At 38.2% G+C, this 13,111-nt stretch overlaps 1 long non-coding RNA gene across 1 annotated transcript; it reads left to right on the top strand.

The window, feature by feature from the left end:
* Positions 1–1,006: 1,006 nt before the first annotated feature.
* LOC133277392 (uncharacterized) lies at positions 1,007–9,459 on the top strand. The gene is made up of 3 exons (XR_009746187.1): positions 1,007–1,327; positions 8,295–8,381; positions 9,331–9,459. It is a non-coding gene; the product is annotated as an uncharacterized LOC133277392 (long non-coding RNA).
* The last annotated feature ends 3,652 nt before the right edge of the window (positions 9,460–13,111 follow it).

Raw genomic sequence — 13,111 nt, 5'->3', positions numbered from 1 at the left:
CTCCTTAAACAAAACCTTGAGAAAGGATGTTAGGAAAGGGACTTATCAAATCCACATTTCTGGGCATTCTTATTAGTGCTGGAGAGCAAATAATTAGGACAAATAATTCAAAACCACGACACCTGACTTTATATTAGGTCATTTTACTTTCTGGGAGTAGAAAGGACAGGGGGCCAGCAAATGACTCACTTTCATTACGGTGACTTCTGGTTCCGAGGACACCTCCCAGAAACGTCACTGTAGTGGCAATGTTAAGTCCAGACTTCTGGAACCTTTCTCTTAAGAGCTCTCTGCTCTTGACAGGGTGCTAACGCTTCCCTCTCCATGCTCCTTGTGCCAAGCCGAAGTTGCATCTCATCATTCTGGTAATTTCGATGCAGGTCATCTTGGCAGCTGCTGAGTTAAAGGAGTGATAAGAGAGTTACGTAGTCTTTTAGCTGCTTCCCACTGGGACAATTCTTGGTGTTTTTATCAAATGTCTGTTCCATAAGTTGGCTTACTTTAAGCAGCACAGCACAATACTAAAGGCCTTTAAAAGTTTTGTAAAATAGTACCTTTCAACACCTGGAGTTTGCTTGTGTAAAAACTAATTAAATGTCATTATACAGGTAGTAAGAAAATCAGGATTTGTCCTTGACCTGGTGACATGTCTGTTCCTCTTCACTTTTTAACAAGAATATGGCAACCGTGTTAAATGTTACACTTTCGCAGTTATTAAATATTTGTCAATACTCCAATTGTTATGCAAATCATATGTCCTACTCATGTATTCATGCAGCATTTAAAATTGCAATTGCTGGATTATAACAGCCTTTATTATCATAACTGAATTTTTTACCTTGATTTAACTCAAAAGCCTTAATGCTCCATTAATGTACGGTACACTGGACATAAGACAGATGATGAGATTTGAATGAGCTCATATCTCTGTCTTTTCATCTCTATGCATATGAGTGGGATAGAAATATGGTTTTGAGGGCAACAAAAGTTGGAGGGATAACGGAGAGTAAAACAGTATTCAGAACTACTGATTTAGATGTTGAGGAAGGAAAATATTTATAAATTCAAGTATCCATGAAATCCAGTGGTGTCGAAAAGACAATAAACACTGGCAGCAAAAGAGAAATAATTGTAATGCAACAATTTTGGAGTTGAGATTGTGATCTCACAGCAACTAATCTCGTTCATTTCCAGTTAAATCAGCAGAAATAATTTTCCTAAGTGATACTGCAGATAGGCCTTGGTTCTCCATCTATGAAGATGTCTTTATCCTCTCTGTCTCTCTGTCCTCTTTGTCTTCCCTGAGGATGGAGAAAATATTCAAGAGGTAGGTTAGTGTCTATGTGAACTAAGACCACTTTGGGTTTGGGTTTTTTATTATTATTATTTTTATTTTAATTTTTTTTTTTTTTAAGCCTGACAATTCCTGGGCAGAATGGGGGAATCTGTAAATACTGGTAAAACTATTTCTGCTCTGCAAATCAGAGATGACAAGTGCTGTCTCATCTCTCTGTGATGATTATGAGCTACACTAAAAATGATCAAACTGTAATTATATTACCTGTCTGAAAAATAATCTGAACTATCATAGAGGGAAACAAGATTATTTTGCATCTGTCCTTGCTAAGATTTTTTCACTAGCCTGTAGCAGTTTGGACGGCCAACTTTATCCGTGTTCTCTTCTCACATTCAATGTTTTAATTTTTGTACCTTTAACTCTTGGAATGAAATCGAGGGACCATCCAGCAGTTTGACTAAGTTGCCATCTCCAGTGAACAGTGACTAGACTGTTTAGTGACTAGATCACTTCTAATACAAGGTAGCAGTAAGAATACAGCAGTTAGAGGAAAAGGTTTTAAGACAAGTCACTTAGTCTCCCTGAAATCATGTTTCCTTTTACCGAAGGGAGGCAGACCTGCCTTCTTCAAGCCCGACCAGCAGACAATGTCCGATAAAGTTACCTACATATTTCTAGCCGTCTTTTCCAGGCAAAGAGATATTTATTAACTATTTATGTGTTCAGAATTGCTTTAACTCTTGAGTTCATGGAGGACAATGTGTGGGCTCACTGGCAGGATGAGATAGTCCTCCTAGGGCTAGGGAACCTTCCATCACTCAAGTGTTTACAAGTATGTGCCTTGTCTTCTCACTGACTGTCCGCCTTGCTCCTTGTCCAAATACCATATTGTTTCAACCCCACATAATCACAGTGGCCTGTGTTTAATGCCATATCTAATGTGTACAAATCAGGGCAGTATTAACAGATTATTGCAGTGCACTGTCAGTTTGGTCAATACAAGTCATTCAGATGAACCAGATTTTTCTAAAAGATCAAGCTTGCCCACTCTTAAAGTTGTCTGGTTTTTTTTTTCAAGACATACCCTAAGAGTCTATTTTAAGATTCAAGGAGTGAAGATGACTCCTCATTTAATTTGTCTTCTCCTGGTAAGCTGGTGCATAGTACACAGATGGCAGACCTATAAGTAATTGCTTCAGTGCTCTTGTTCTGACTTTTTTTTCAGGCTTTTTTCAGTGATATTAGGACAGTTCTTGGTTTCCACTTTATTCTTTTGGGGTTTTGTACTGGGCTCATGACCGAAACACCAGAGTTACATGCAGTAGAGCATGGAGCAGCACAAGGAACAGCTGGTGTATGTGTGTTCTCTTACCCTTTCCTTGGGGGGATGAATATTTGCAGCCAAATGTTTTCATTTGGAATTATATTTAAAGTTGTGCTAATAAGAGAGAAGTGAGGATAAAAGCGATGTGCTTGGTGTTCAGTGTATGAGCAGTGTGACTGGTTATGTCCTTATTTTCTTGCTTACCCCAAGCACTGAACAAGCCTCCAGGCATTACCTGTCTGCTTCACAGACAGGCTTTACTCTTTGCAGAGAATACGTTATGGATATTATGTCTTTGCTGCTCTAGGGGGAAAAAGCTGTTGTTTGGGTTTTTTTTTAATGGAATAAGCTGAAGGAAAGCTCCGCAAAAATAGAATTTCTCAGTCTCCAGACCCATAGGTAGCTATTTTTCCAAGGAAAGTGGATGTTCCTAAGTACTGAGAAGTTGTGCTGCTATTTCAGCGAAGCCAGTGACAATTAGGCTTATCTACAGTACAACCTCTGTGTATGAAACGAAAATTGCACAGGAAGCAACACTGAGAACTGTTCTCTTGGAAATGAACTTTGGAGCCATTACATATTGTCCATGGCATCCTTTTTGGAGCAGTAGAAATTAACCAGAAATGAGATTACTCTCATTTTATTCTCAGATACTTCTTTCTGTCAAAGGATATTTTCTAAGCTAAATCTTTTCTTTAATCAGGCAAAATTTGATTCCATTGTCCTTATGTTGTATTGCTATGGCAACACAACATGAAATGGTGCTTTGGGCTGACTGTCACCAGCTGCTTCCCCAACCATGTCCAGTAACTAGCCTCCACTATAGACTCTGCACTCCCTCGAGTGCAGGGTCCAGTGCCTCCTGTTGTCTCTAGCAATGCTATCTTAGCTCTGTGAAGGAGTCTGTGGTGAGTCAGAATACTACCATGGACATTTTGGCATGTTTATACTCCCACAAGTATTAGGGCAGAGCAGAGGACCTGTTAGTATACAGTAACAGGATGCAGCACAGAGCAGATGATCTCCAGGAGCTGTGGCACTCCTTGCACCATGAGGCCCCTGGCTCACAGGAGCAGAGGCATTACACTCACTAGCTCTAGTATGAGGAACAGCCCCACTACAGCAGCTGAGGCTTCACAGCTCAGCACTTACCTACAATTTTAGGCAAGGCATTGGAAAAAATCTGCAGACATGCTGCTGTCATTGCTGGTGATGTACAGTTTATGCCTACCTGGACTATAGTCATGCCTCTGTGTTGACTTAGCCCTCAAGACTTCAGGTTTCCCAATGTCCCCTCTTGCCAGAGGAGTCGGTGTGCCCTCAGTGTGGAGTCAGCTAAGCCTGGCCCAATTTTACTTAGTCCTTAATAAATATGCTAGTAAACTATGTTTCTATTCTAGAAGGGTAAAAATGAGTCTTTCTGGAGCAAAGCTTTATCTCTAGCAGGATAATTATAGTGAATTATCTGGGGGTGCCATTCCAAGGCAGCAGTTCCCAGGCACTTGATTTGAAGAATGTACCTCTGCAAATGTAAGAAGGATGATTTTTGGCAATCCACTATTGATTACAGAAAATTGTTAAATTCTAGTTTCACCCTAAAACATTTGTCTCTCTGCTGCCTTGTTTTGGAAGATGAAGCTTCACAGAAAAAGAACAGTAGGTCTCATTGATATTATCTCTATTTTACCTAACAGCTCATTTAACTCTGTCTTTGCCTGCCTCCCTCCCTTTCCCTTCCTTTCCTTGCTGCTGCTGGCAAGCTAATTAGGCTGCTCCCTCAAGAAAAATTAATCCAAGGCCATAATAGCCATATGAGGTGAAGCTAGGATAAAACTCTACACAGTATAACCTTATAAGTGCCCTCAGCTTTTCAGAATGTTTCCCTGCCTGCTTTCTTCTTATTGCTCACTTTGCAAGGAGGACTCTCTCATCCTGTGTTCTATGCAAGTATTGAGTAAATTAATTAAAAGAAATTATGATTTATGTTTCCTGAAATATGCTGGTTTATTTTGCTTTATCCCTTGTATTTATACATTTTAAGTGCCGAATCATCAGCTTTGTCCAAAAAGCTCTCGTATATTTTTGTATCTTCCCTTTTATAAATCCTTAACCTTCTGTTAGACTAATATTAAAATTCTTCAGACACAGAGTAGCAATGTTCATAATCTCCAGTTCATTATCTTAATTAGATCTGTCTTACATTATCCCCCAGTTTATTCTCATACTTTAAAGGTGATCAGCCTTAGAAGGGAATGTGAGCAGAATTTAGTGAATTCTATTGTGGCAGCATTTCCCTGATCTCACTTTGGATCTTTCAGGTGCAATAATGATAATGCTGCTGGTGTAGTTAATTAAAAATTGCATTTGAATGGTATGAATATTCATTTTGGGGAATGAACACAGGATTAACTCAAGGGGGTAAAATGTCTGCAGTGGCCCAAGGATGTGAAGTGAACCTGGATCCCCATTAAAACACAAATGAATCATTAAAAATGATGGAAATTTAAAGTCCTCCCACCCTGCAAACTATTAACAAAGTATTGCCTGGGTCAAGCCTATCTCCTAAGGTAGCAACAGACATTACTGTTCATCCTTCAGTAACAAATTATAAGACATATACTTGACATATGGCTCTGCCCAAGAGCTAATACCCAGGGCTAAATCTTCATTAAATAATTAAGAAGGGCTACTGGCTTTTTAAACTTCACAGGTTAAAGTGCTGTATCTGTAAAATTCAGGTTACTTTTAATAGCTTTCTGGGGAAGATCAAAATTACTTTCCCAGGAAGTGTTTGTGACATTCAGGATGCTGTTGGGGAGGATACAGACAAGAACTGCTGAGACCTTTGATAATGAAGCTCTCTATACCCAAATCATCTCTCTGGCAAAACTGAGGACTTTATATTCTGGTCAAGAATGTTGAAAATGTATCTTTTCTTTGTCTTGTTAATAGCACCACTGAAAATACCAAAGTGGTTTCCTTTTATTTCCTCAACATTTATTTGTTGTAATTTTTTTCTGAATAAGGGAAACATCAAATAATGAACAGATTTTCAAAGTTTATCTAGTACTGCAGGATGATTAAAAAAAATGGGACTACAAACTAGAGATAAAGCCACTTTGGTGTCAAAACATTATGTGAAGTTTAATGGGCATTTGCCAGGGCATATTTTGCTGGCCGTTAGCTAGTTACCAGGGGGATTCACAGGATGCACGTTCTAGAATAAAATGTTCTGTGCATAAACTGGGGTCAGTTAAAGTAACTTGCATGCTGCTTTTGACTGGGGCACTGGGGTCCAGGCTTACTGTGCATTCAGAAATAAAGGCACTGATATGTCTCTTCTCCTTCCTCACCCTGCATATGAGTTACTTCTAGTTTCAGGCCTGCTCTAGACATCTCCCTGGGAAGGCCCAAATTCACTCATTACTTATCCCACACAACACAGAATTTGTCCTTCCTTGTGCAAGAAACAGAAGCAGGGTGTCTTATTGATCCAAGCTGGATCACCAAATAATGCTAAGGAGGCTTTTCACAGTAAGAATCCCTTCCTCCTATTCTCCTAAGTGAGGATAGATAGAAGTAGAAGGATTCTGGTAACTCACATGTTTTCTCATACTTCTTATACTGAAGAGGAGATATTGTCAGCCTTTCTCTAGGGAGGATGTAGTAGGGACATAGATAGTCTGAGTTAGTGGGGATCTCCCAACTAAGTTGCTCCTATTTGATCAAGTGGGATAAGACAAGTGAGTCCTGTCCTTGGCCTTGCAGGTGTTTGTATTCAAGAGGGCATCTTTTTTCTAGTCCCATGTGGGTCCTTTGGAGTTGAGCTATAATTTGAAAATAGTATCATAGGAGTAAATACAGAAAAGATTAAGAAGTAACAAAAATCTATTATCAGTATTTAACCTGATATTTAATTGCTATTAGCAGCATTATTTTCTGTATATTAGATAAAAGAAATGTGATAAATAACTCAGGGTCACTGTGTCTAGGTACAGCATACATAAAGGCTACAAATCTTTGACTTATGGGGCACATTTAAGGCTCCTAACCACTGGTGAATAGCGTCATTGAAGATAATGTAGAGTATGTGTGCCTGGTAGGCCTGATACAGTGACTACAGTGGATCTGCCTCCTCTAGAGTTTTAATTAGTTGACTCTGAATTGTCTTTGACATCTTAGTTTCCTTATACAGAGAAAATATCTGGGTGTTAGAACACTCAGCCCTTTATGAAATCAGATTCTTCAACATCTAAATACTACCAGAGAGCTGCTTAAAAAAATTCTCTACCATAGCGCATTAGTGCAAATGTATGCCACGTGAAATCTCTGCTGAAGAGAGTAACATGAGGACTTAATTTGGCCTGTTAATTAGACTTGAGAAGGAGATTGTGGCCAGACAGCAGCTGTGGGAAGAAAGAATGGACAAACTCAGACTTTTTTTTCATCTGGTCATGCTTTTCATCCTTGTTTAACTGTCTGGCAATTATTGTGCATATATTTTATTGTTCTTTAAAATTTATCCTGCAAGTGAATGCAGATAATGAGGAACTGCTGTTTCTTTCCTCCCGTATGGTTTCACACCCCTGTGAAGACCAGGATTAAGGTGATAGGGTACCTGGCCTTGCATTCGTGCCAGATGTTTTCCTTGGGCTTTCTTTGGAGGAGTAATCACATCTATTTATTCATGGAATGTCATGGTGCTCAGTTCTGAGGAGGAGCATGCACTTGCCTTTTTACCATGCTTCTGTTTTGTGTAATTTTGTGGAGTCCAAGGGTCTATTATCTGATAGTTAGTCCCACTGATAGTGTGATTTAATAAGAGGAAAGAATGATATGGCTGCATCCTGCCCATTATGCCCTTAGGAAGAGACTTTTATTTGCTGTCAGATGTCACTGATGGAGCATTTGGCTTCCTTTCATCAAGTGACAATTGCAGTTTTAAGAGTACAGTATAGAGTGCCACTTTAAAGCCAAACATCTCAATTCACAAGTGAGGGAAGGATAAAGTTGTGCAGCTGGAGGATGCTATTTCTTCTCAGCAGCTGTCACTGAAAAGGCATGTGAATGCTCTAGATGTCAGGTGTCCTAAATGCTCCATCCAGAGTTTGTCACGTGCCTGGTAATGTCATGTGAAGTGTTGGAAAGAAGTTTCTGTACACATTAAAATTCTTCTCTAGGCAAGCTTGCCCTGGAATTTGCTGTACTGAAATTTTAGAAAATAAGGAATTAATGTGAGATCTGTAGCAAGCTGTCCATGTTTTTTTACCAGAGTCACAGAGCCTTTTTATGTCACTCAGATCAAAATGCTTGATTTCAGTAGGAAAAATGTCCATGACAAGTCCTCTGCCCTTGCCCCAACTCACCAGATCCAAAGATGTACCTGCAAGGTGACACATTCATCTTCTAAAGACAGATGCATGTATGCAGTGGTGGCCACAAATTCAAATGGGGGTAAAAGACTATTCCAATATAAGACAAGACTTTACAGTATAAGACTATAAACTGTAAGTTTTCCTTATATGCCTCCTCACCTTTTCTCTCCCTTCTTTACTGGGAGCTGACTTCATCAATGGGATAGGAAAAAAAAAAAAAAAGAAAGCTGGATAGCTGAAGCCATGAAGAGCATCCAGGTCTTTTCACTTGATTCACACTCCTGTCTTCTTCTAACAGGTCCTTGCTTGGAGGAGTACAATGGTTGAGAGCTAATGTATGAAGGTGGCTGGGAACTCTGTCTATATGAAGGATCCCAAGTCTAAGGTGTGTGATTGGTACATTAGGTACCCGAGATTGCCCGTGGAGTGATTCCCAAGTTTGCATATAGTTTGGTCTTCGGAAAGTAGATGGGTGCTGAGTTGCACTCATTTTGCCCCTCTCTTTCTGGAATGTATTCAGTGTGATCTGTGCTTTATAGCCACTGCACTATCAACGTACAGGAGCACTTATAATGAATCAGTGAAGAAAAACATGAACTTAGGAATTGTTTAGGTCTGATAGGTCTGGTGACAGCTGGGGGCAGGAAAGGGTGAGGTTTGAATCTTATTTAGTGATGCGTTTGGCCTTGGACTCTGGTGTTAACATAAAGGTTTTCTGTAATGCCCTGTTCCTTTTTGGTTGTTGCTGGTTGGCTTTCTCTGTGTACCAGTTCTGTCAACTACTGAAATCAGAGTATCTCTTCCTATTCCATCTGGCAGTTGCCAAAGCTATGTGAAACAGAACTGGGTATACAGAAGAACACATTCTTTTGTTATGTCAAGTGAAGATGTAACACTAGAAACACAGGGATATTTATTGATGCAGGGGCCAATAGGCACTGAGTGCTGGAATTATGCTAAAAGAAGCAAGACAGATGGGGAGAGAGGAGAAATCCCCACCTGTCAAACATCACATCATTATAGGTGAGTCTAAAGAGTAATGAGTAGCATCTTCTTCCAGTCCATTATTGCCTCTGCACAAGGAATCCTTTGCTAACACATGCCTGTGGTTCATTTGATTGATTTTAGATGAAGATTATGAAAACATTATTTACACTGTGCCTCACTGCATTGAGTTCATATCACATTTTATGAGGTAAGGAGTACTGGGCCTCACTGCACCAGTCTCCCTTCTGTGCTCATGATCATAGGATATTTTGAGAGTTTAGATCAAGGCCACCAAGGAGAGTGAGCTATGGAACTACCAGTAATGTCTTACTCATTTTTCATTGCAGATGGCAAATCCCTGATTATTATGGATGACTGGAGTAATAATCTGCATGCAAGTCTCCTAAGAACTCATGATTTCACTTTGTGTTTCAATGGGATGCTATTGGTTCCTTATTGCACATGGAGACTTATTTGGGATGTTTCGAAAGGCTGTTCTATACTTAATAAATCTTAATATAGTTGTAATGATTGATAAATATTGCATTTAGATTTGAGAGTAAGATTTGTTTTCCAATTTGTATGAATGGTAAAGAAATAATCTTAACAGCTTGACTGCATATCTGGCCTTACAATTTTCTGTGATACGTTTATATGGTATGTTGAACAAAATGTGACTTCTAAGAGGAAAGCATGGTTTGATTTCCATGGAAGAGTAATAATGGCAGGAAGAAAGGGATACAGAAATGTCAGTCTTCAGAATATAATGAGAACAAGCTACATTTGTATTATTTTCTGTGCTTAAGTTTCATTACATCTATTTTCCCAATGAATGCATTGTATAGAATGCTATTTCCTCTTCTCATTACCATCTTTGTCATGGAGAGGATGTTATAGAATCTTAATGATTCAGTTATTTAAACCTTTTTGATAGTCTCTGTTTCAACTCTTCCCTAAAGTTACTGAATTTGAGAATAGGAGTTGCTTTCAAATTAAATTACTCACCAGGAAAAAGGGCAGGGTAGTTCAAATTGCTGTTATCACAATTACAGAGATTAGAGCAAAAATGAGAAAAATCATTAAAAAAAAAAGAAAGAAAAGGCACAGTCTGAATCTTCACTAGGTTTTCACTGCAAAGCAGAGGAAACAATAGTAATTATTGTATGTGATTCTGAGTCAAAGCTCACTGGAAGTGACAGGTCCCCACATACAAGTGCTAAAGAGATTGTTTAGGTTTCAGACACTATCAAATCAGGGGTAGTTCTGGCTTTGGGGTAAAAAATTCAGGTCCAAAACACTGATAATCAATAACACTGTGGTATTTAAAAGTTTTGCCATCTGAAAAAATGTATAAATATGACTGATTACGTGCATTTGAAATATTTCAGGAATGATAATTTATAAGACTTCTTTGTATTCAAATGATAGAAGAAGGACAGATCCCTCTACAGTAGGATTCAAGGTGCTTGTCAAGTGATGTGGATTGAAATGGACTGCAGAGTGCTTGGGATCCATAGTCCCTGGACAAAAAATTGTGTTAAAAGTGCTTAGTAAAACCCAAACGTTTGTATCAAGAGGCAAAGTATGTTGCCACACAGTGTGACTGAATGTATTCTGCCAGCCAAATAACTATCGCCATTTAAAAGCATGACTGAGTAGTCTGTGATGCTTCACAGACATCTGAGATACTCAACCAAGAGCATTAAATTTTAAAAAGCCAAGATTAAGGATTCAGCACTTTCCAGTATCATTAAGACCCTGAATGTATTCAACTGATCATTCTAAATGGTAAATACATTTCACAGGCATATGCCCTGTCCTTTCTATGAAGCTTGTTTTCCTACAGTGGGCAGGGAGATTGCATGAGAGACTCATGGAAAGTGCACAAGCAGCAAATACAGGTGAAGGTTTTACCTGCAAAGAATTTTTAGAGTGTGGAATTGCTTTATTTACTCACATTCTCCAATCTTCATCTAAATAAATAAAGTACTGTCATGGGATATGCTGCAGTACTGACAAGAAGTTTTTATACTCATTCACCCTGAGACGTTTCAACATATATAGTTTACCTGCCAAATGGATTTAAACTTGTATTGTCACTGCCTTGCATTCTGCACCTATTGCTTTTGTATTGCAGTTCCATGCCTCAATAGACACTTTGATTGTTTATATCTGCTACGTTGTTCACATGAGTCTCCCTATAATCTGCAGTATCAAACCCTTCATTTTAATACTAAAACATGTGCTCCTACAATGATTATAAACTTAGGGATATGACAACCAAAACGATATTTTGCTTTCTATTCTCTCTTTTTTTTTTTTGTGTATGTGGCATGGTAGGCAACAATGCACTTAGCTCAAGAGCTCAGCTTAATAAAGGAAGCCTTTCAGAAGTGTGTTGTGGGTACAGCTGCAGACATTTCCACAGGTTTGATTACCATGCTCTACACATCCATAATAATAAACCTTGGCTACCCTTGGCTTGGCTATTATTTTAAATTCATAAAATCTGAATCCCAACTTTCAGCACAAAGTATAACTGCAATTTACCAAGTCTTCTAAGCATGTAGTTGATCTTAAACACATTTCCTAAAAATGAATGTTAAATGTTTTGCAGGGCTGAGGTTTTAAGACTTGATCTTAAAGTCTTAAAACATTAGACTTTAAGACTGATTTTTATCTGAACTGAATAAACCTATCTACAATTCTTAATGTTTATTCCTCTTTTACTTCTACTATTTGAAATGATTTCAAACAGGTTCAGCTTAGTTTCCCAAAGAAAGGAGGCTAATGAAATAATTGCTGGATTAATATGTACGTGGATACATGTGTGTTTTACTGTTACTTTCTCTCATCTCCTTATAACCACTGAATTTTTCAGCCTATTCCAATCAGTGTGAGAAAAAAATAGTGATCTCAAAGATGAATTTCCAAACACTTTGTGAAATATATAGCTGGGTTAAGACAGAAAGAAATGTCTTTCTCTTGGCCCAAGGAAGACTGCAGTATGAGAACCTGATAACCAAAAATATACCATATAATTCAACTGTAGGACCCAAATTTATAGGAAATCATCTCTACTGTTACTTTTTTTTCTGCTGTTTGATTGGCTTCTAAGGATGACTGGTTTTGGAATGTGTTGGGGTGATGATAGCAGGTGTTTTCCATTTAGAAACTCCTAACAAAAACTAGACTATTTGAAGTTATTTCAGTCAAGTATGAAGAGATATATCAGTGGACTGTGCCTATGATATTACAATTTCTGGAAATAAATACTTTGCCAGGGATGATAAGTGATAAGGATGGGGAATAAAAAGAAGCGAATGTAAAACTGGGTTAGGAGAGTTACTTCACAGAATGAAGTTTCAGTTTTGTTTCTTGCTGTGTGAGTTTCTTAGTTCTTTTAATTTAAGAATTTATTATTACTTTATAAAGGTTAATTACACCTCTTAATGCATGCCCCAGTGCTGACTTCCAACCTGTCTTCTGGTCTTTCAATAAGAATACTAAAATACAGGGAGTCTAAGTAGATGACTGAAGGCTCTGCTGCAAGTGTCTGGTTGTATCTCCAGAGCCCAGTACTCTGAACAAGCCTACATAGTATCAGAAGCACCACAGTCATTCTAATAAAATAGTCTTTCTGAGATTAAATTACCCTCAGAAAGTGACTTGAAACTGTAGTACCTATTATAGGTATATCTTCAGTCAAGATAAGGATAACAATCTCTGGTTCCACAATTTATACTTTTGGTGACACCCTGGAATTTTGCCTCCTTTAAAAGAAGACAAAATATCACTTCTAATCTGACAGAATACACTGGTTTATTGTGCTAGCCCCTGGATATAGGCTTTTAAATTATGTACGGTATAAGAAGCTTAACACAACCCTTTTTTCTTTAAAGAAAGGTGACGTGTAAAGGAAGAATCCCATACACTGAAATGGAAACGTAAACCAGAAATCATATATTTCACATTTTAATTCTTTTTGGGGTGTGCTAGCACCACAATTTCCTAACACATATTTGAAAACTAATTAAACTGTATTGTTTATTTGTAGGCAGAATAAGAACCATTCACATTTCTTCTTGAGGTCAGTATGTTTTCTGATTTCCATACGCTTATGAACAT

This window comes from Pezoporus flaviventris, unplaced genomic scaffold, assembly GCF_033815535.1.
Source record: "Pezoporus flaviventris isolate CSIRO_AGI_PZ_B2104156 unplaced genomic scaffold, CSIRO_AGI_Pfla_v1 ptg000055l, whole genome shotgun sequence".
NCBI classification, from domain to species: domain Eukaryota; kingdom Metazoa; phylum Chordata; class Aves; order Psittaciformes; family Psittacidae; genus Pezoporus; species Pezoporus flaviventris.
The sequence above is the reverse complement of the archived record's forward strand: the minus strand, read 5'-3'. Positions and strand labels throughout refer to the sequence as shown.